The sequence below is a fragment of the Chelonoidis abingdonii genome, chromosome 2, assembly GCF_003597395.2.
Source record: "Chelonoidis abingdonii isolate Lonesome George chromosome 2, CheloAbing_2.0, whole genome shotgun sequence".
Lineage (NCBI taxonomy): Eukaryota > Metazoa > Chordata > Testudines > Testudinidae > Chelonoidis > Chelonoidis abingdonii.
The window spans coordinates 111,284,684-111,309,343 of NC_133770.1; positions in this window are offsets into that span (position 1 = coordinate 111,284,684).

Below are 24,660 nucleotides of genomic sequence, written 5' to 3' on the forward strand. Positions count from 1 at the left end.
AACTACAAGATGAATGTATGGATGGGCAACCTTCAAAACAAAGCAGTTTCTTCTTAGGCTTGAACATTGCCACAGGGTCTGTGGACTCCTGAGATGTGTATTTATGAAACTGCCCTGAAAAAGGCATGAAGTATAAAGTCTCAGCATTTTTTTTTTAAACCTTCCTATCCAAAAAATATGAAGTAAAATTAGCATGGAAAATTCCAATATCCACTCTGTAAAACCAGGGTAAATTGAGTTAAGAAGAGCTAAATTGGACTGACCTGGTCAGTGTCATGTTGCTTTTTAGCAACAGATTAGTTACTCAGCCTGCTCTATGGAGAGCAAGGTATCATAATTTGTCTCCATCTCTTTTATGCCATCTGGACTGATCCTGTTTCAGATGTAATCAGTTTCTTTTCTTCATTACAGATAACTGGAGCTAAATGTGCAAAGCAGGTGATGTTCTTACTCTAACTCCAACTGTCCAGATGAATAGTATTGAAGTCCAGCCTGGCCTAATGCTTTTCACAGGATTTTCTGCTTGTTCTACATGGTGTGTACCTGTTATCTGATTGTTTGCCAATATATTAATAACATCATCAGCAATCAGAGACATCAGATTGCAGAGAGGCAAAGTGGCACAAAGCCTCAGGGTCTTGCTAGTTGCCTTTCTCCTTCTGGATGTGTAGATTGCCAGAGTAGTAGAAATACTTCCTTGCACCTTCACATGCAGAGAACGCTTTGCACAGAGCAGAGTTCAAAATGTTGCTTCTGTTCAGCAAGGCACTTAACAGAAAGGACCTAACACAGCTTGAAACCACCTAACTCTTCATGATTACCTAAGAAATCTGCAGCTGCTAGCTAAAACCAGGTTTTGACTATCAGGTAATAGGAACTGAGAGGTCTCTGTGGTGGTTCCTCCAGCTGTGGAATCTCTCTGCCACAAGTGATAAATTTGAGCCTAAACTTGGCAGTATTCTGAGCAAAATGTAAAACACACCCTCTTGGTAAACCCTACCCAAGAATTTATTTTTAAACACAAAACAAAAAGTCTTACAAACACATAGTCATACCTCTTCTTGGCCTGGAGGAAAGGAAGGGGAGGGCTTTTTTTTGTTTGTGGGCTTTGGTGTGTTTTAATATTGTGCAGTGTTTAGATACCATGTTATAGGCACTATATTAAAAATCTCTATAACTGGGTTCAAAAAAGAACTAGATATGTTCATGGAGGATAGATGATCAGGGATGTAATCCTATTCTCAGAGTGACCTAAACTTCTGATTGACAGAAACTGGGAGAGGACAACAGGTGGATCATTCCAGCTGACTTGTTATGTGCAATCCCTATGAATCTCCGGTACTGGCCACTGTTGGAGGCAGGATATGGGCTAGATGGGCCATTGGACTGACCCAGTATGGCCATTCTTATGTTCTTATGAATTCAGTCTGGTATGAGCATCAAGTGAGAGAAGTTGCCACATTTCTGCTCACATTGGACTTTGTGCACTTGTGTATTTCACCCCAGGCTGTGGCTCAGGCAGAGTTTTGCCCGAATCAGTGAGTATTGCACTGTCAGGCCCTAAAGGGGAAAATGTTGTTCCTTATGGTGACACTGGGCTCTGTACACAACACTGAACTAAGCATGCAGAAAAGAATCCTCAAGAAAACTTCTTCAGAGCTACACTTCTAGGGTAGATGCATTCAACATATGACAAAAATGATTTCTGATTCAAATAATTTCAATGTAGTAATTAAACATCGGTAAAAGAGGCTCTCTTCAATTAACCTATTGAGTAAATTAGGTTGGTTTTGAATTAAATAAACCACAGAAAGCCACAAACAATTAAATTCAGTGATCACAGTACATTAAAAATATCCATTTTATTGAAAAGATTGAAATGTCATTACTTTCCTCAAGGCTTGAATTGGTGGGAATACTCTTCCAAGTTGTGCTCAGCATAAACTCCTAGAAAAATACCATGTACTATAGCCAACATAGAGTCTAGCAGTTAAACCAGAAGTGCTGATGTGTAACTAGTGTTATTAAGGTAATACATGAAAGAGGGTTTTGTGTAGCCTATACCACTGATGTCGCACTTTGCTGAAACCATTCCCTATTCAGCAGGTTATGTTCTTCTGTTACTAATTTAACTGAAGTATTTATATATTTAGTTGTCAAACTGCCTATTTCTCTTGGTGAAATATGAAGCAATAATATACATTGCTTTGCTAGTAAACCTGCGCACTGCACAAGTTAAGATGAACAGATCAGGTGTGATTTTTTACAAGCACTTAGCACTGAGCTAACTTCTTCCCTTGACATCAGTGTGAGCAGAATTAGGCCAGTATTCATTGCTCTTGAATAGCTCATCCATAATGTGCATTGTAAGCCTGGAGGCAGATACTAACTGCAGAATGTAATATAAAGCCTCAAACCATAGTTCAGCCCAAGTCCCCTTCCTCAGGCCTGGATTTACTAGCACAAAGAAGATTGAAAACCAAGAGCAAAGCAACTCAAGCCACTCAGTAATAAAGACCATAGTCCTTTCCAGTTTTCAGTAAATTTGGAGGGGAGCAGACAGATATTTCTGCCACTGCAGCAGCTTCTCCTTTGTTTTAATGATCAATGTCAGATTGCCCATGTGATAGGAATGGAACCTGAGCTCTCCTTCTAAAATCTTACATGCCACAAATTAGAGTACCTCTGTATTTCATCACATACATGTGTAATCAGATCTGTTGACTGACATATTAATCTTCTAAATGAAAATAAAAGTTACTTCTCACTATTTGAACATTATCTCATGGGCTAGATTGTTCCACAAGAACACATTCCATAATAAGGGGTTGTGCATGTCTGGGCTATTTCAGGAGCACCTCATAAAAAAAAATAATTGTGGCTTTAGGACCCACAATTCCCTCTCTTCTTCACTTGCTCCTGGGTGGTCAGGGTACTAATCTCCTGCTGGACATGCAGTTTAGCTGCACTAGGCAGCAAGAAAGTGCGTGCATGTGGGTGTGTGTGGGGAGGGGAATCATGTCATTCCCCACCCACTGGTTCCATGGAGGCGCATAGACCCACATACTCTTGCACACTCAAACCCAAGGTCTAGACACCACTCACCTAGAGGTGTGAGGTGTGTACTCCCTCTTACTCCAATGGGCAAGCACATACTTGAGCTCATAATCTTAGTTCTATGGTATTATAGTTTTTTTGACGACTACTATAAAAGTTGTGTGGGAAGGCAAATGTTGTGTCTGCCAAATAAGTGGTTTGACATTAACAAGAACAGAAGCAGTGGTACAGCTTATGTCTCAAGTGAATATCTCTTACATTAAATGTCATCACACTGTAAAGAGCAGAATTACTGCTAAATGGCTACTGCTACTAATTACAGTGTTAACGTCATTATCATACATGAATAGATAGGGATGTGCTTTTGGTCAATTAGCGTAACCACTGTATAATTGAAATGGCTGAGAGTTTGAGCAAGTTTTATTTTATTTGTGGATTAGGATGATCATTTAGTGGGGCTATTATAGATGGACTGGGGTTTGGGGATGAGCTCCCAACACCTATAAAATATCTTTAAAAAGCTGGTGTCTTTGACAGCTTCCAACAGACAAACTCCCCAATACTTGCTTACACAGGGCTGAGGTGTTCTCATGAAAATTAGGAGTGTGAAAGGCAGGTATCTGGTGCCTTTTAAAAATAACCAGAGAGCTCAGGGCAGATGGGGCTCTTGAGCCAGGGAGAGCTGCTTACCTAGAAGAAGGAAAACTCTGACTTCAAATCCCCATCTGTGCATCAAAAGAAGGCTGGTGTTGGGCAGCAGTGACACCAGTAACACTTGTTGGTGATTCACCAGGTTTACGGCAACAAGGTGGGAAGAGAGTGGGCAAGTATTTAGTCCAACTGGGGAAAAGCCCTCTCACTGCAGGGTACGTCAAGGCTACAAATCAGAACACTATAGTTTTTGGTGCAAGGTGACTACGTCGGTGCAAGCAGTTTCTTTTTTAGTATGTTATCAAATGGCAGTAGTAGATACCAGGAATAAGAAGAGGTGAGACTGGCCTATATGGTTCTCCATACTACTGCTAATGGTGGGTGGTCATCCCAGTCCTATTTCAGAAGTTCACCCACCTCAAGCCTAGAAGCCCTGGGCCAATCAGATTTCTGGTGTCTGAGCTGCCCTCTAGAAGAACAGGGGGACTAGCAGTTGCAGCAAAGAGTCAGATGAAAATCAGTGATCTACACAGCCAAATAAACCCCATATAATAATATTAATAACAATGAATGTGTCCAGTCTGAGTGGTTGAGATGTGGAAGTAGCCCATATGATGGTAAGGAAAGGTATCAATGTCCTTTGCATACAGGAAATGTAATGGACAAGGGATGCAGTGAAGGAGTTAGGCTTAGATTGCAAACTCAACTACATGGGTGAAAAAAGAGGGTGTAATGGAGTTGGCATAGTAGTGAGAGGAGAGTGGAAGAAGATGGTGATTGAAGTTAGTACAATATGGAACAAACTGATAACTGTATGAGTCTGTTAAAGAGTGAGCTCTGTTTGTAGTATCAGTGTGTGTACCTCAGCTAGAAGGTAACACAGAAAAGAAAGAGAGTTTCTGTCAAGACATGCAGGAACTAGCATTCACAGCAGCACCAGAGGAACTGCTGTTGTTGCTAGGGGGATATGAATGCATAGACAGACAAAAACTGAAGCAATATAATATGTGTTTAGGAAAATTCATCATAGGCACCAGGAATAAGGAAGGGAAAGCATTACTAGACAAATGTATGGCCAATCAATCAATGAATGATAGTCAACACATGGTGCCAAAAGAGGACAAGTCATTTGCTCATGTACCTCTGTGGGGGAAACAAAAGCCATACCGATATGCTGCTGATGGGAAAATTTCAGTGGAGCGCAGTTACAGATTTCAAAGTGATACCTAAAAAACCACAAGGAGTCTAGTGGCACCTTAAAGACTAAAAGATTTATTTGGGCATAAGCTTTCATGGGTAAAAAAACCACTTCTACAGATGCATGGAGTGAACATTACAGATTCAGGCATTATGATACCTGAAGAGAAGGGAGTTACCTTACAAGTGGAGAACCAGTGTTGACAGGGCCAAAATGATACCGAGTGAGACAATAGCACTACGTCACACAAACCGTTCACTGCTAAGCTTCTGGTAGGGCATTGGTCAAGGAAGGAATTAAGCTCAAAAATAAACAAGATCAAGGTACAGGAAATCAAGAAGTGGAGCAGATACGTTTGGCAAGCAGTACAAGATAGGTGTCCAGAAACAGATTTGACTTTGCCTGAAAGGAGAGGGGAACTACCTCAAAACAATGTGGCTTGCTGAGATGGAAGAGGTTTGTGGAAAATGCAGATGGGAAAAGGCAAAGGAAAGAGGCTGTGGATCGATAAATGCAAGTAGCAATCAGAAACAAACAAAAAACAACACAAAGACAAAGAAATGAATCAAGTTCAAATGAAAGCAAATACAAGGAAGCAAAAATAAGCTAAGTGGGTAATAAAGAAGGCAAAAAATGTCCTAGACAATTTGTATACTGAGCTTGTATACCACAGCTGGCTGGTAAAAAGATCCACAGCATTGCAAATATGTGATGCAAAGCTAAAGAGGATGGTGTTGTAAAACCATAGGTAAATGATGATCTGGGGAGACTGCTAGTAACACCTGAATTAGTGACATAAAGGTGAAAAAAATACGTTGAGAGTCTCAAATTAGACAAACCCCTTTAGGGTTGAGCTGCAACATGTGATCCTAATGTGGTGCTTGAGCTTAACATATCAGAGGCAGAAGTGAAAAAAGCAATACAGGAAATGAAGAATGGTAAGGCAGCAGGACCTGATGAAGTGACAGCAGACCTGGTGAAAGTCTTGGGTGAGAGAGGCATAAAATGGCTGAAAAGAATTTTTAAAGCTGTATGGCAAGACATGAGAATTCCCAAAAACTTACATAAGTCTATCCTGGTTCCAATACATAAGAAAGGAAGCATCCAGGAATGTGGAAACTATCAAGAGATAAAACTACTGTCACATGGAATAAAGATATACAAACACCTCATAGATGCTAAGATTAGGAGAAGGGTGGATCCTCTCCTCAAACAAGAACAATTTGGCTTTAGGAAAGGTCAAAGAAATCACAGATATTACGTTTGTAATGCAGCAAGAGAAGCAGCTAGAGAACCAACTTCTGGGCTTTTATAGACCAAGAAACGGCACCTGACAAAAGTGGACAGAAGGATGTTTACACACCAGTGCTGAGGAAATATGGAGTGTCGGAGGATTTAATACCTATAGTGAATTCCCAATATAGATCACTTAAAACAGTGATCCGAACGTACTTCAGAACAACTAAGACCAGGGGCTGGCTTTCAAACAACTGCTGTTTATCACATTGATGGACTTAGCAGGAAGATCCCAATGGAAAAAGGTCAGAAGCTGCAATATGCAGATGACATAGCAATAATATATCCTCAAAATAAGACCTGGAGGTAATAGTATACCAGTGATATGACCAGCTAAACAGGCGTGTGATGAAAATGAACATGACTAAGCCAGGGGCACCACAAAGGAAATTTAACATAGAGATCAATGAGGTGTGACCAAACCAGACTGATCAGTTCAAGTGCCTTGAGGTCAAGGTCACAGAAGACTGTGAGCTTGAATATAAGATACAGTCCAGACTGGGGAGTGCTGGGAAAGTTTGGAATAACATTTCAAGGTTGTGTAAGACAAGCATATGACAGACTAAAAATCCAAATGTACAGAACAATGGTGAGTCCCACAATGCTGTGTGGTGCAAAAGCATGGGTGATAGAGAGTCTGCAGATTCAATGCCTCAGGTGTTTGGGATGAGATGTCTTTGCATTATTAAAAGAGTTACATGAACAGACAGATTTACAAATGAAAGCATTAGGATGGAAGTCCAAGTCCATGATAAAATCCAGGACACATGACTTTACTAGTTCAGTCACATACAGAGAATGAATGAAGAGGTGAAGATAACAGGCCAGGAGAAGTGGTAGGAAAGAGAGCCTGACAAAAGCCAAGGAAGTACTGGATGGATTGCACCAAAAAAGTTGGTAAGCAGGGGGACTTTAGTGCCATCTCAGACAGATAAAGAGGGTTGATGTTTGCACAAAGACCTGACCCCAGTGGATGGGATAACGGGAAGAAGATCACTTTGCAGTAGTGATACTTTTCTGTGCATTGCAGCTCATATGGAAACACCTAACTGAACGTGCACTGAAGTTGCAACCTTATCACCAAAATGTCAAGTTACATAGTCATCAAAAATATCACCTAGGATATGAGACTTATATCTAAATAATGCAGCTTGATATTTGGGAAAAGTGGTTATCAGGAGTATGAAGCCATGGTACTGGCTCTGTAGTTCATTATAAACCAGGATTCCATTTTAAGAACTATTTTTGCCACTTCAGTTGCAGAATAAGTCTAGTAAAGGAAATAAAGTCTGATCTGAAAAGTATCTCAAAGGGAAACTAAATTACTGAAGATCGAATGATCACTGTAAAAAGCACTCCAAGAATTTATCTATAATAATTCCGTGGCATAGATGAGTTTGCTGTTGAATTGCTCAGCAGGTAATGCAGTCAGAACTCTGTCATATCATTCTTAACTAAGGGCCTGTCTTCACTACGGGGTAAGTCGACCTAAGTTACACTACTCCAGCTACGTGAATAATGAAGTGGGAGTTGACATAGCATAGGTTGACCTACCCCGGTGTCCTTACAACACGGAGATGATGGGAGACGCTCTCTGGTTGACTTACTTTATTCTTCTTGGAAAGCTGGAGTACTGCAGTTGACCAGAGCGCCTTCTGCCATCGATTTAGTGGGTCTTCACTAGACCCACTAAACGGATCCCTGCTGTATCAATTGCAGCACTGTCAATCTCCCCGGTAGTGGAGATCAGCCCTAACTTTGTGACTTCAGTTATATTGAACAGAGTAGGTCTTTCCTAATGAACAAATTCCTTATTTATGAATGTTCTCTCTCTCACACACACACACACCCACATACACACACACGCACATTTTTTGCTCTTGCCTAAATACATGTCGACATCAGGGTTTTATTTGTTTGTAGGCAATGGGAGATGTGCTTTTGTGATTGAAAACAAAAAGTGGGCCCTAGCCATTATCCAAGCAGAGTATGTCAGAAAACAATATAATTTGGAATACCTGATCCTGTTCCTACTGGCATCAAAATCTGATTCACTATGTGTGAAATTCACCCCATGCACAGAAAGTCAGCACAAGATCTATGCATCACTTAAGTCTCACTTACACAACTGGCTTTTACCTTATATGAATACAACTTCTGATTTGTACTTCGTATATAGTGTGGTGTACGTTAACTATCAAATCAATGAAGAGATCTATACAACGAAATGTAACTAGGAAAAGTTAATTCACAACTGATTAATTAAATTAAAGCTAGAAACATCTTTTATAAAATTCAGATCTCTTATCAAACAAATGTTCAATTAAAATTAACAACGTATATTAATCTGTCCCCTGAAATGGTGTAGAAAGTGAGAGATTATTGGGAGATAAAACTACAGAAGTAAGAAATGAAAAAAGGAAAGTGCTTAGAAGAAGACAAGAAAATCATCAAATATATGGGGCAAATGGTAAACTCTTTTCCAGGACAGTGTATATGACTAGGAATAATAATGAAAATAATAATAATAATTAATAGAAAAATCACCTGACATGTCACATGGTTATCTGTCTATAATGTTAATTTCATGTTTGTTTGATTCATTTCACACAAAATAATTGGGATTTTTCCAAAGGAGGAGATACTTGTACTATTTAAAAAAAAGCCAGGAAGTAAATGCCTATCAAATAAAAGATTTCAAATAACAAAAGACATTTTTTCAGCACTTACTCTAGTTATCTTTTGTCAATTCCTCCTTTAACTAGAAGTTAAGCATGAAAAATTATATATTTGTTAATAATATGCCTCTGTGCATTGTTTTAACGGCTGTTATTTCCATACCCCTGTTAACGGCTCACCTTTCATGTTGAAATGTAATTCCTGAAAATATACTGGGTATCCTGAAGTAACAATCTTCCTTTTCTGATGATGATATAGCACAGAAAATGAATGTTACTAAAAGGTACCATTTTAGATATCATTTATGATTGTTTTAATCTAACATTTAGCACAGTTTGCATTTGCTAATTTTCAGTCTCTCTCCTTCCTTCCCCCCATTGCCACAAACACAGACAAAAGAAAATATGTGTAGCTGCTGAATCTAGACCAAAGGTACTGAGCATCTACCAGTAACCATATATTCCTTTCCCCAATTACATCAGCAGTGGCAATTGTGCATACTATGGGAAAGTGTCTAAGTATTTTTCTACAAAGACACATAGTGGGATGGAGTTCCATTCTTGCTAAATTCATAGCCTGTATCTCAGCATAAAAGCTTCTACGACAATCAATATTTTCAATCTCACTAGACTCTGATAGGGGACACTGAAGGGATTTTACATTATTCTTGGTATGAATGTATTGATCAAACAATTATCCTGTGGAAAACTTTTCACACAAAATGACTAATTCAGCATTTGAAACATAATCCTATAGTATCTTCTTACCTTTAGTGGCTTACATGTTCTTGCCAATTAAACTTTTGCATAGGAACTTTTTTGCTTTTGAAAATAAGCTATGGTACAGTATAGTAGTAATGATGCTTCAATTAAAGCTGAGATGACAGCTCCTTTCTCTCACAAAGTTTCCCGCAAAAATTACCTTTTGGGACATATCTTCTTATGTTTGTTCTATGTTTAGAGAAAAAAATATTTGGAAAATCTTAGAAGCAGCTTTGGAAGAAAACCCATTAATCTAATCAGCTATCCAAGTACCAAGAAGTGGTGTATTTTAGTTAGTCACTCACAATTCTTCAGATACATTTTTGCAGCTGGATAGCTCAAAAGCACTTGTTTTTCTTCTAACAGAAAACTTAACAAGTTGTGAAGTTCATTGAATTCAATGGGAACTGCAGGTGCTCTAAAATTCAGGCCACTTCTATTTAGGTGCCAAAATATGGATTTAGCAGCGTAAATTTTGAAGCTCAAGTTTGAAAATGATGTCTCAAGTACCTATGATCTCTACCTGCTTAGTTATTCTTTTGTATATTCTTCTGGTAACCGTGTAAGATGAAAGGTGACCGCATAAAGCAGAGGTCCTACAATAGAGGTTTATACTGCTGAAGTAGTATTGATTCATCTTTTCCTTTAAACACTTGTGACAGATATGGCAATTTCCTGCAATATCCCTGAAAAACCTTACTGAATTAACTTTAATTATACTTAGGTATTATTGTGAGGTTGTATGTAACTTCTTTAGAGGGGGCGATGTGGCCATCGTAAACCTTGCAAGGCTTTGTTAGCACCAAAAGTCTACATTGAACAATGGGATAAATGGAGTTAAATGGTAATCTCTTGGGGGAGATGAATTCAAATTAATCGCCTCGAATTATGCAGAAACTAAGTCTTTTGGAGTTATGCCTTGAGGAAAAGACCATGGTCTGCTGATCAGTATACATGAGGACAAGATCAAAGGCCCAAGCTGTATAAAGGAAAAACGGAACTGTTCACGGTGGTTCTTGTTCTGAACAAAAGCTGTTATGAATTTGTAAATATGAAAAAAAAAACGCTGAAGGACTTGAAGGACTGATTGCCTACTAAAACTGGAGCTGGGATGATCTCTGGTAAGCTTATTAACATATGTAGGTTCTTTCATTGCTTTAATATGTGTTTTCTCCAATGTTCTCACCCTAAGAATACATGTGCTTGTTCATGGATGCAATAACTTATAACTATGAACAATTACAACTTCTCATAGCTGCTGAGGAAAAAGCAAATAACAGTAGCAGGCCTGATTTGGCATCTGGGTTAGTGTAGAATAGCACAGTGCAAGGCAGGGAAGTGGGCAGCCTATAAAAACTCTGTTTAGGACAAGACAGAGATGTGAGTCTCTCTCCAAGACAGGTGATAGGTGGAGGCCAGAGGCCTAAAAGTGAGTGCCCTTGTTGGACCTCAGAGAGGTAACACAGGTGCAGTTGCCCTAAACTGTGACAACAGTTACAGATATTAAACAGGGGCATGTCTGGATGTGCATTCAATTTTTAAACTATGTACAGTACATACAATGCTTTAGACACTAGGTGAAAGGAATCACTTGTAAGAGAATGTGTCAAGTTAAGATGACATGGACCAGATTCTGCTATCCTAAGACTCACTAAGTAGTAATATTTAGTCAAGTACTAATGGGAATACTGAGTGCGGAAATTGCAATTTAAGGTAAGGGTGGAAGAATCTGGCATTCATAGAAAAGTGTTAGAAATGACTGGGAATGAGTTTTTTTTTTTTTGCAAATAAGGAAATGACTTTAAATAGTTTTCTGCTTTTTTTACAGGCAAAGATTACGAAATACTAGATTCAGATCCAGTAGGTTCAATGCTTTCTTGCTAACAAATTCAAATTAAATAAAATTCAATTAAAGCTGACCGAGACTGAAAAGTATGGTAAGTTTCAATAAAACCCAAAGTCTGATGAAGACTGGGAGACAGACAGACAATATTATGGAATTCACATGGGTCATTAAACATAACAAAGTTCTGTAGTTATAAATAGAGATGTAGATGCGATAAGAAGATTAACAAGGCAAAAAGCAGCTGTCAAGAAACCAGTAAGTAGCCATGAGATACCGCACGGGTGACTGTATATAAGTTGAGCAGAAAATCAGCTTTCTGTAAAATGGTAGTGACATGCCAATAATTGGATGAGTAAATCTGCAAGATAAAGATCCTCCTTTTTTCTCCGAAGCTTATTTTGATCATAATCCTCCATTTTTGGCTTTGGTAGCTTTATAGAAAGATAAAATGTGGTAAGTTATAATAATAAGTGAATAGTGATTGTACATTAATTACCAGTTGAGCATAGAAGGAGTAAGCCCCATGATTAGGTTTTGCAGTTCTGCAAAGCTGGTTCTAGAATGACTAGAAGACAAAGATACTGTTTAGAGAAGAATCCATCCCTTTCACTGTTAATGTCAGAGCCTATTTTATGCACTGCACTTAGCACAGATATGTTATATAGAAGAGCTGTAATTCATATTGGGACAAAATAGAGTTCTCTAAACTCAGTCCTCTGTGGTTAGAAAAAATAGAACTGTAAGTCATGCAGTATTTCCAACATAAATGCTAAAAAATTACAGTGAAAGAGAGCCTTGAGATATTTGATATTATAAATGGACATGGGTCAGGCATTTGCACAGCATGGAGCTCAAGCTGCTAATAGGAGGACATTTTTATAAAGGGAACATTGACAAATTCATAATGGATATAGACATAAAAATTAGGCATGTCCCAAGACCTAGAAATAAAAGAGAAAAGAAGTATAGGAGGAAACTAGGGGCTCAATATATAGATATAAACATAGGATTTCATGTTAGTATACATGGACTGCAAACAAATATTGAAAAACAGAATATTTTTCTAAAAAATAAGATTGCAGAGAATGAAAGAAGAGATGGCAGAAAAGTCTCTTTCATGTCAAATAAATTTATGCCTATGGGATCTGGAGGGACAAGGAACATCCCCCAATTCCAATCCTTCCTCAAGTTGGGTAATTCTGTCCTGTTAATCTATGAATTCAGGAGACATAAGTTGCTGACACTAAGTACAGAATTCCCATTTACTGCCCATTAGCTCAGAAAAGATTTTATAGAGCCAGAGCCAGAGCTCCTAATGAAGTTCTGCCAGGATATTAATACAGAAGCAGTATATGACAGTCATCTAGTGCTTGCTGAATGTTTCCATTTTCAAACTAAAAACCATGTGCAATCAAGGATGACTTAAGTGAGGTAAAGACCTTTGTATCTTATTCCTTCTCTCTTTCTTCTTTCCCTCACTGTCACTCTGTGTGTGTGTATGTATACGAAACTTTCTTTCGCTGCCAGCTGCTGTTCTTGTACCCAGGATCACGAAGGAGGCCCTCTTCTGAAGTCAATGCTTGTGCCAGTAGATATGCATAGGGAATACGGTGGAATCCATGTCTTTAGGAAAGAAGGAGAAAGGGTGATCCAATGGTTCAGATGCTCTCCTGGGCCTAGGAAGTCCAGGTTTCAATTCCCTCCTGTACCGCAGAGTGTCACCTTGTGTAAATCACTTAGTCATTCTGTGCCTCAGTTTTCCTGACTATAAAATATGACTAACACTTCCCAAAAAGGACATTTTGACACAATTCCATTTTTGCAAAAATATTCAAATCTTTTTCTTGTTCCAAAGTTGAAAAAAAACCACAAAAACCCACTACACATTATTCTGAAACCTCAAACATTGCTGCAAATTGAAACTGTCATCCCCTGGTCAACACTAATGATAATCATGGAAACCAGTTCTAGGTCTGGTTCTGTTCAATATCTTCATCAATGATTTAGATAATGGCGTAGAGAGTACACTTATAAAATCTGAAGACAATGCCAAGCTCAAAGGCGTTGCAATGCTTTGAAGGATAGGATTAAAATTCAAAATGATCTGGACAAACTGGAGAAATGGTCTGAAGTAAACAGGATGAAATTCAGTAAGGACAAATGCAAAGTACTCCAAAGTACAATCAGTTGCAAAATGGGAAATGACTGCCTAGGAAGGAGGACTGTGGAAAGGGATCTGGGAGTCATAGTGGATCACAAGCTAAATATCAGTCAACAGCATAACACTGTTGCAAAAAAAGCAAACATCATAGTGGGATGTATTAACAGGAGTGCTGTAAGCAAGACACGAGAAGGAATTCTCCTGTCTACACCATGCAGATTAGGCCTCACTGGAGTATTGTATCTGGGGTTCTGCATGCCACATTTCAGGAAAGATGTGGCCAAACTGGAGAAAGTCTAGAGATGAGTAACAAAAATTATTAAAGCTCTGGAAAATGTGACCTATGAGGGAAGATTTTAAAAACTGGTTCTGTTTAATCTGAAGAGTAGACTGAGTGGAGACATGATAACAGTTTTCAGGTAAATAAAAGGCTCTTACAAGGAGGAGAGAGATATTTTTCTCCCTAACCTCTGAGAATAGGACAAGAAGCAATGGGCCTAATTTGCAGCAAGGGCAGTTTAGGTTGGACATTAAAAAAATATTCCTAACTGTCAGGGTGAGTAAGCACTGGAATAAATTGCCTAGGGAGGTTGTGTAATCTCCATCATTGTCTAACCTGCTCTTAAAAATCTCCAAACACCAGTCAGAGATGGTCTAGATAATATTTGGCCCTGCCATGAGTGCTCAGGACTGGACTAAATGAGCTCTCAATGTCCCTTCCAGTCCTATCATTCTATGATTATGGCTCTAAACAGATAGACTGGTCCCTCTCTTACTTCCTCACCACCAAAGGAAACAGAACAACTTGCCTATATTACTCCTGAAAAAATTTAGATTCTAAAATATGCTCCAGTGGCATTTCACATATTGACAACAGCATGAGACTCCAGAGAAACATTTTATTTTTCAAAGCTATAGATTCCAACTTCAAACATTCTGGAAAAGGACCAAACTAAAATTGACCAGTGCATGATGTTCATATCATGCTGTTCAAATGCATCTCATGCACTTCTTAGGCAAGTCAATAACAAAAGTTTGTACTGCAGCAGTGGTTTTCCCTTAAGTTTTCAGTAAGCTCTAAAACCTGCTTAATAGTCTACCGATGTGAATCTAATAACCTTGAAGTTGAATCAGTTTATTGTGGTTAGTTTACTCTAGTGTAGTTGTTGAAACACATTGTTGAATATTATAGATACACAACAGGCAAATGTGTGTTATGTAAATTGAATGAAAAAGGCGTAAAGGAAGATAATTTTCTGGTTTCTTGGTTTTTGAGCTTCTGTTCCTCTAGGAACTGTATCAGTCATAAACCAGATGTTAAAACTGCTGCACAAGAGTGATATACACTGTCATGCATGTCATTTGTTTTTTATAATTTCTGTGTGGTCACATTAACTGTTATAATAGTACTGGCGACACTGATTTAGAGAGCAAAAACATGTAGGAGGAAGACTGGGATGCAATAAATGAATTTGAGAGGACCACATGCTTATATGATGATTCAATTTCTAATGTAGGTTAATATTTCTTCAGATGCTTTCTGAAAAACATTTTGTACTTTTTCCTATGTACACTTTTTTTTCACTTCTAGATAATGAATAATGAGATAGGACGAATAATGGCTAAGCCTTGGGAGCCATAGCATCATAGGAAATGCTTATCAGCTCAGATCAATGGTCCATTTAATCAAATACTGTTTCTATCCATAGCAAATTTCAAATTATTCTTATTGTTAATACAATTATTGAATCCTTTTTTCACTTCTAAATTCTTTGGATTAATAATATGTTGTGGTAGTGCCTTCCACAGGTTGATCATACACTGTCTAAAAAAGTATATATCTTTATGAATTCTGTACAGCTGGTTGGAAATTAGCTGTTGGAATGTTTTTCTGTTGTAAAATGGCCAGTTTGTTGAAATCAAACCTTTTGGTAATAACGTACCAGTTGTGATGACATTTTGTTTTGAAAAACCTTGGAACAGATGTTGAAATGGAAGTTTCAATTTTCTATTTTGAAATGACTTCATTTCAATTTTGATAGGTTTTCAGAAAGTCAAAATTAGAACGAAACATTTTGATTTTACCTAAACAAAATATTTTGATGAACCCAAAATTTTGTTCTTTATTTTGTTTTACAGGAAATTATAAATTTGTTTTTGCTTTCATTCAATTTTGGAATGAACCCCTCCCCCACAATGTTACTGAATTTACAATTAAACAAAAATTCTGATTCACACATAGCTCTAGAATTCTGTTCCAAATTGCCACTGACTTGTTGCATGACCTTGAAGACACTTCACTTATTGGGGCCTCAGTTTCTTACTGCTGCATTCTGAACCAACCAATCAATGGCCATATTCCTAGATAATAATCAAGACTACATGTAAGGAATGTATGGATTATGTAGGTCAAATCAGAGACTAATAAGATAGGATGCAGCCATGTGTCCAGCTGGAGTCTGAAGGAGGCACTTTTAAGAGTCATAACTATTTGGGTATCTAGAAGGTGCAAGGAACTAAGAAAAATCCCAAAATAGACTGTCTTGGTGACAGGATGGCAGATACCCTAGATCAGTGGGTCTCGAACTTTTGTACTGGCCACCCCTTTCACATTGGAAGTGTCCGAGTGCAACCCCCCCGCCCAATAAATTAAACACACTTTTTAACATATTTAACACTGTTATAAATGCTGGAGGCAAAGCAGGGTTTCAGGTGAAGGTTGACAGCTCGCGCTCCACCATGTAATGACCTCACAGCTCCTTGAGGGGTCCTGAACCCCAGTTTGAGAACCCCTGCCCTAGATGAATAGTGATGGCAAATATATAGCAATATTTTAAATTGTTTTACATTCAGGATTTGTCTCAGTGAGTTTTGGACCAGAACACTAGAAAGAGACAATGCTGATCTCACCACCTCCAATCCTTCAACCCACTGTATAGCCTGCATCTTGGCAGGGCTCACTGTTATCCAATTATGTTTCATGCAGAAGCTAGTGGCTCCTGGACTCTACAATAGCTGGGAGATGGTGCAGTTAGTGTTTGTTAATTAAATGTAGAGCTGGGTTTCATCTGCATATTGCTATCACTTGTACCTGTGCTGTCCATGACAACAGCTTCATATAGATGCTCAAAAGGATAAGGGAGAGTCCATTGTGCGACTACACAAGTGAAACCCTCCCCTCCCCCGCAAGCTAGAGGAGTAGTTGCCCCTCAAGATTCAATCTGATTTGAATCGTCTTCATGTGTTTGCATGTCTCTGACGTAAGACAGGAGTATTTGATGGCTGCTGTATCAAGTGAAAGGGAGAGAGGAAGCAGTGTAAGTACTGATATATGGCTCCTGCCATCGATAAGAGGAAGTAAGGTGCAACATTGTCTTTGTCCATTCTCCTTGCCAGAGTTCCTGGACATTGGGAGTAGATAGGGGAACACTTAAGTGGCTCTTTGTTAGTTGTCATTATTTCTGATAAACCCAGCAATCTTTCTAATGTATCTATCCTGAAATCTGTCATTGGAATGACTACTCTTTATGTTTTTTTCTATTAATTTAATAACTGTGAGGTGTATGAGTACCACAGTAATGGGGAGAGAGGAGAGAGAGAGATTAATTATCTTGGACCTTAGGTCAATGCAATTTTGAGGTGAAAATTCCATGTTTAAGGAAAAAATAGAAAATGTTTCTCTAGTGGGTAAACAGGTTTAGCTTAGATATATAGACAGACAGGCAGAAAGATCCGACATTGCACACGCAGCCTGAAGTGCTTTGGACTCTCCAAGAAGAAAGGGCCTGCATAAATCTAAATGAAAAATTAGTGCTCAAGAATGTAGTAACTACTGCTCCCTAGTGACTAACCGAAAAAAAAATCCAATACACAGAAGTTATTCAATGGCATTTTTTAAATGTACTGTGAACTGATTATATTGTTTCTGAGCAGAGCACAGAAACAGTACTTTCTACTGGCTGATTTATCAATCTTTGCTGAAGATAATATGTGATGAATAAGCCTAGCATTGCTGGACATGTCATGCCTGAGTTGTACGATGATACCACCTCTGGCACTGTTAGAACTAATTATGATCACCATCATCACTTGGTTCTCAAGTGTCATATTGCTGACACTTTTGCTTCACCATCCTTAAGCAATGGTTTTACAAGGACTTATTACTTTCTACAGGCCACATTTTGGGTATCCCTTTTAGGCAAATAAAGATGCATATTAATCACCATATACCTAGTATCTTCAGGAATGTCCGCCTCTGGAAAGTAAGGGATTGGACCTACAGCCACTATACTCTTACACCACCCACTGATTTCAATGGCAGTTTCATGAGTGGAAACGCAACAGAATCTGGCCCTGAGCTGTTACAAACATTCACAGACAGCTGGTGACCTACCACTGTAGGAGTGACGTCTAAGAGGAAACCTTTCCCAAGAACATGGAGCAAAACCATTCACACATTCTCCTAATAGTAAAGCCACCCAAACATCTCAAAGCTGCTTTGTCTTTTGGTTACCTTGCCCTGTAACTGTGCATGGCTCATCCAGAGTAAATGTATATGAGATTATCAAGAAACCTCTAATTTCTACTATGCTATAGTTTCCATAAAATAAAATAAAAAATAAATTAGAAACCTTTCACCCATGCAGATATCTTTGTCTGTCCCTTTGCTCCAAATAAAAAGCTAGACGTATATTGCTTGATCTATGCGTCTAAAAATATTCAAATTTCATATTAACTTGGCTGCATTGGTTCATTCATAACCCATCTGTTTAAAATAACAGAAATTAACATTTAATAGATAGATAAGATGAGTTACAAAATGTACTATTTCCTAGAAATAGCTATCATAGTTTTTTGAAAAGATTGAATGCTGTCATTACAGCAAAATGCTATGATTCCAGAGACTTTTTAATTCCACTATTTGTATGTAGGTTTCCTTAGTCATTAGTTATATAGTAACAGCTAATGTTAAATCTTCAGAGCGTGAGATTTTCCCATAAAAAAGTATTTAAGGCTCTCCATGGCTTGATTTCATTTTGCCTCAAAGACTGCATTTCTGCTTATTGTCCAGGTTTATTGTTTATTGGTCAATACTTTTGGCACTAGCAACATTCAAGCAAAGTACTATGCAAGATCATGTACTTGTTTTTATTCAGATGTGTCTGGAGCTTTCTATCATTGAATGTTTATGACCCTGATTGAATTGTTAACCCTTCTTGAAAGATTATTTGTTTAGTAAAATCTATTTACCATTGGCAGGTAGATTATAAATGGTAAAGCAGCAGATTATCAGCGATGTCAGAAAATGATATTAGGAGACTGGGAAGCAGCCTATGGGAAATGAGTTTTTGGTATCAGTCCAGTTCCTAGTGGATAGGCATCTATCACTAAAGCACTACCATAACCATCACCCTCGTTGACCATCTAAGCAGATAGACTAAAACTATGGAGACTGAACTATCCTTCAGCCCTGGGTAGGTTACAGAGACAGGGCTGATGACATCTCTGGGACAGAATGGCGAATCTGCTCTGTGCTGTACCCATTTTATGGATAAACACAGGCCTTCATTTTCTAGTGCACCCAAAGGAAAAAAGTAGATCACCTGGTGGATTAGAAGGGAGAGTGGGTGGTTTGTGTGTGTCCTGGTATGACTGAGGGAGTAAAACACAAATATAAGAAGTACAGTAACTCCTCACTTAAAGTCGTCCTGGTTAGCATTGTTTCGTTGTTAAGTTGCTGATCAGTTAGAGAACATGCTTGTTTGAAGTTGTGCAGTGCTCCCTTATAACGGTGATTGGCAGATGCTTGCTTTGTCCACTGCTTGTAGGAAGAGCAGCCGGGGCTTGGAACCAGGGTGGACCAGCAGCCCCCCAATCAGCTCCCCATTCCCCTAAATTCCCTGTGCTGAAGTCACCCAGCAACCTATCAATTGCTGGCAGTTCAGCTGTCCCTCCCCCGACTGCCATGTGCTGCATCTGCCCTCTGCCTTGGAGCTGCTCTCAGAGACTCCTGCTTGATGTGCAGGGGGGAGGGGAAGAAGGGGGTTAATGTCAGGGTATCCCCCCACTCCTCTATCCCCATCTACAGAGCAAGGGGGACACGACAGGGCTCAGGATGGAGGGAGCTTGCTGGCAGCAGCTGCTGTCTGAACTTGCTGATCTCTACTTAAAAAGGCAATGTACTTAGCATAGGGTCCGCATGATTAAAGGGGCAATGCACACCTCTCTCTCTCTCTCACACGAGGTGTGTCTATGTCTCTCATGCTGTCTCCTCTCCTTCCATTCATGCTGCCTTGTAGAGTGTGAGGCTACATTAACAACATGTTAACCCTTGAGGGCTCACCCGAGTATTAGTTCATCATTTAGCAGTATGACATTTCCTGAGAAATATCCCACCCTCTGACTCCACCACCTCAACCAAGCTTCACAATCATCATTGCTCTGTACAATATTAAATTGTTTAAAACTTATACTGTGTATGTGCATGTGCATATCTATATATAGCCTTTTGTCTTGTGTAAAAAATGTCCCTGCAACTAACCTCCTTTATTTACATTAATTCTTATGGGGAAATTGGATTTGCTTAACATCGTTTTGCTTAAAGTAGCATTTTTCAGGAACATAACTACAATGTTAAGTGAGGAGTTACTGTAGTGACCAGAAAATCGCCGTCTGCTTGTTACCCAGTTTTATCCATATTCAGGATCTCACTGTCCACCACATTGTCTTGGCATTTACCCCAATCCTAGGCCTTCTACAGTGTGCTGCTCCTGAAATATTAGGACCACAATGAGTGCATTCAGCAGCATCTCCCAGGAGGGGCTCAGCAAATTTCAGGCTAATTGTCAGGGAATTATGTCTGAACACTGAAGGACATAAACTCATGATGCTAGGTAGGTAAGTGATATATTTTATTCTGACCTCCTGCATTTATTACCTCTTGTAATCCAGAGGATTTCACTCAGTTACCCCTGTACTGACCCTAGGAACTTGTGTTTGACTAAAGTATGTCTTCCAGAAAAGCATCCAATCTTGATTTGAAGACATAAAGAGATGGAGAAGCCTCCACTTTCCTGGGTAGATAGTTCCAGTAGTTAATTACCTGCACCATTAAAAATATTACTTTATTTCTAACTTGAATTTGCTTGGCTTCAGCTTCCTGCCATCTCAGTTGTAAGAGACACTGTGAAAGGATACAGTGGAAACAGTTTAAGCCTAACTGGCATTCAAAACTTGCCCTGCTCTCTGTTTTCTTCTTAGCCAGATTTACACACACTTGACTAAAGCAGTACTTGAAAGTGGCAAGACAAATAACTGAAAATAATGAAGCTAGGCACATTGTGGGTTAAACACTACATCGAGCAATTGTATCCTGCCTACCTTCTGCCTCCTCCCCTCAGTCAGACATGTATTCTCCTCACCTACTCACCAGTTCATTCAGTTCAGTGCAGGTGGAGAGGATTACTAACATTAATGGTAATTGGGCACACATCTTCACAACACACAAGAACCAATTTTCACAGCTGTAACATTAGCAATTTACCAATCTGCACATCCTTCCTCTACACTCAGGCACTGGCAGCATCAAGCTTCTGAGCTGAAAAATGTCCACACTGCCTGTAGATTTACGAGTACCCTAAAAAGGAAATGTTTCATTACCTACTGTATCAGAAGTGGTCTGAGCCAGAGCAGCTAAGGTTATGTCTACACTACGAAATTAGATTGAATTTATAGAAGTCGGTTTTTCAGAAATTGTTTTTATACAGTCGGTTGTGTGTCCCCCCCTCCAAAAAAATGCTCTAAGTGCATTAAGTCAGCAGACTGCATCCACAGCAGCGAGGCTAGCGTTGACTTCCAGAGTGTTGCACTGTGGGTAGCTATCCCACAGTTCTCACTGTCTCTGCTGCCCATTAGGATTCTGGGTTCAGATCCCAATGCCTGATGGGGCAAAAACAGTGTCACAGGTGCTTCTGGGTAAATGTCATCAGGCCCCCTTCTTCCTCCCTCCCTCCGGGAAAGCAACGGCAGACAATAATTTCACACCTTTTTTCCTGGGTTACCTGTGCAGACGCCATAGCACAGCAAGCATGGAACCCACACAGGTGACCGTCACCATAACTTTCCTGAGTGCTGGCAGACGTGGGACTGCATTGCTACACAGCAGCAGCTCCTTGCCTTTTGGCAGCAGACAGTGTGTTACGACTGGTAGCCATCATCGTCATATTACTGGGTGCTCTTTTAACTGATCTTGGTGAGGTCAGTCACGGGCGCCTTGGCAGACTCCTTCTGCCAAGCACCCAGGAGCTGACAATAGCTAGCAGTCAAACTACACCATCTGCTGCCATTCTAAAAATGTAAAAGATAGATGAAGTGGATCAAAACAAGAAATAGAGCCAATTGGTTTTGTATTCATTTGCTTCCTTCCACCCTCTGTGAAATCAATGGCCTGCTAAACCCAAGATTTTGAGTTCGATCCTTGAGGGGGACATTCTGTGCGTGACAATTGTTTGTATTTCTCCATGATGCAAAGCCACTCCCTGTAAGCCACGTTGTCAGTCGCCCCTCCCTCCATCAGAGCAATCGTTTCAAGCCTTTTTTCAGCCCAGAGTGGGATCATGGAGCCCGCTGAGATCACCGCGGCAATTATGAGCACTGTAAACACCATGTACAGTATCCTGGAGGGCCTTTTCCTGTCTACCTGGCCAGTGCATCTGAGCTGAGAGTGATGTCCAGAGTGGTCACAATGGAGCACTCTGGGATAGCTCCTGGAGGCCAATACTGTTGAACTGCGTCCACACTACCCCAAATTTGACCAAGCAAAGCCAGTTTAAGTGCTAATCCCCTCGTCAGAAGTGGAGTAAAGAAATCGATTTTAAGACCCCTTTCAGTCGGAGAAAAAGGGCTTCGTCGTGTGGATGGGTCCTGGCTTAAATCGATGTTACGCTGCTAAATTTGACCTCAAATCGTAGTGTAGACCAAGCCTTAGACACCTAAGATCCAATTTTTCTCCTGCTGAAGTCAGCGACAAAACTCCCTCTGACTTCATAGTGCATTACCTTATACTTAGAGAACTAGACAGCTTAGCCTAGAACAACAATTTCTTTGTCAGATAAGTAATACTTCGGAGCTTTCAAATAAAAGATAAAAACACCCTGTAGGAATATCTTAGAGTCAGAGGGTCAGCAAGTCTTTTTTATATTTGAGAATTTTTGTGCAGAAACAGAAACCATTTTGAATCACATCAGATCGGTCACACAGGCTTCTGTGTTAATCACAGAAGGGAGGGGAAAAAAGCCCTTTTCAATATGGTTATATGTCGCACGCTCATGTCTCAGTAAGCATTCTTTCTTAACTGAAATATATAGTCTGCACAAGCAGGTAAGCCAACATTTAAAAGATCTTTTAACTATTGTTATAAGTCACTGAAGTCTAACTTTCTCTCACATAGGGAGGTGCTCTATATGAAAGAGTTGTAATTCTGTGCTGGCGAGGCTCATGTGCAAAACTGTCTTTTAATTCAATACCACTCAAAGGAGGTGGAAAAGACAGAGAAGAGGAAGATAATTTAAAATAGTCAATAGGGGGTAACAAACTGTAATTGTTAGAGGAAAAATAAGCAGAGTTTAGTCCAAAATAGGAGTAGTGTTGACAATTAAAATGATTAAATAACAAAAATGATAATGACCAGATCCTCAAATGTATAAATCAGCATAGCGCTAATGAAGTTAATGGAGCTGTGCAGTTTTACCTCAGCAGATCTGGCCCCAGAAGTATGTTAATAATAGAAAATATATGCCCACTGCATCTTGTTTATTAAAGTGTTTTTCTGACTGTCAGTCCCTTTTCTTCATCTGCTCTATGAAGATAATATGTATAGCTAACATTTTGTGTATGAAATTTGTACTAATTCGCTTGTAACAATGGGAATGACACAATTTCCTAACCTACACATACGTGTAGCATTCAACTCCATTTTCTATATAGATTTTATATTCATATTTTGATATTCTTATTATTCTGTGAATCCTCCTACTTAAGACATATACAACAATTTCTGTTCTTTGTCTTAGGACCATCTCCCTACATCAGTGATTGACAATAATAAAAATAGTAACAACTTCCTAGCTGTATATGCTGCCTATCATGCTGGATTCCCCAGTGCTTTATAAACTATGGGCTTGAAACTGTAAACACTTAATTATGCAAGTAATTGTACTTATATGATTAAGTATTTGAATAATTGGATGGAGAGATTCATAAATTTTGAGGCCAGAAGGGACTATTAGACATGATCTAGTCTGACTTCCTTACCTTATGTTTGGCTAAAATACATCTTCTACAAAGGCATACATAAACATATCCATTACGCATTTTATGCCACTGCATTTCACTCACCACTCATGTTGAGCTGCTTGGCCACTTTGACCCCTAAATACTTTCCAAACTCACTGTTTTCCAGGATACAGTCCCCTATGCTATATTCATGGCCTACGTTCTTTGCTCCTAGATGTACAACTTTTCATTTGGCTGTCTTTAAACACATTTTGTTTGAATGGGCCCAACTTACAAAACATTACAACAAATTGCTCTGTATTACTGCCCTATCCTCATAATATTATATATATTTACAACTCCACCAATTTTGTGTCATTCACAAATTGCTATCATTGATAGGTTAGCTATTCAGCAGAGCTGTTGATTAATCACAGTCAACTCATGCAATTAACTCAAAAAATTAAATCATGATTAATTGCAGTTAAACAGAGTACCAATTGAAATTTATTAAATATTTTGGATGTTTTTTTCCATTTGCAAATATATTGATTTCAATTACAACACAGAATACAAATTGTACAGTGCTCACTTTATATTTTATTACAAATATTTGCACTGTAAAAATGATAAAATATAGTATTTTCCAATTCACTTATTACAAGTACTGTAGTGCAATCTCTTTATTGTGAAAATGCAACTTACAAATGTAGATTTTGTTTTGTTACATAACTGCACT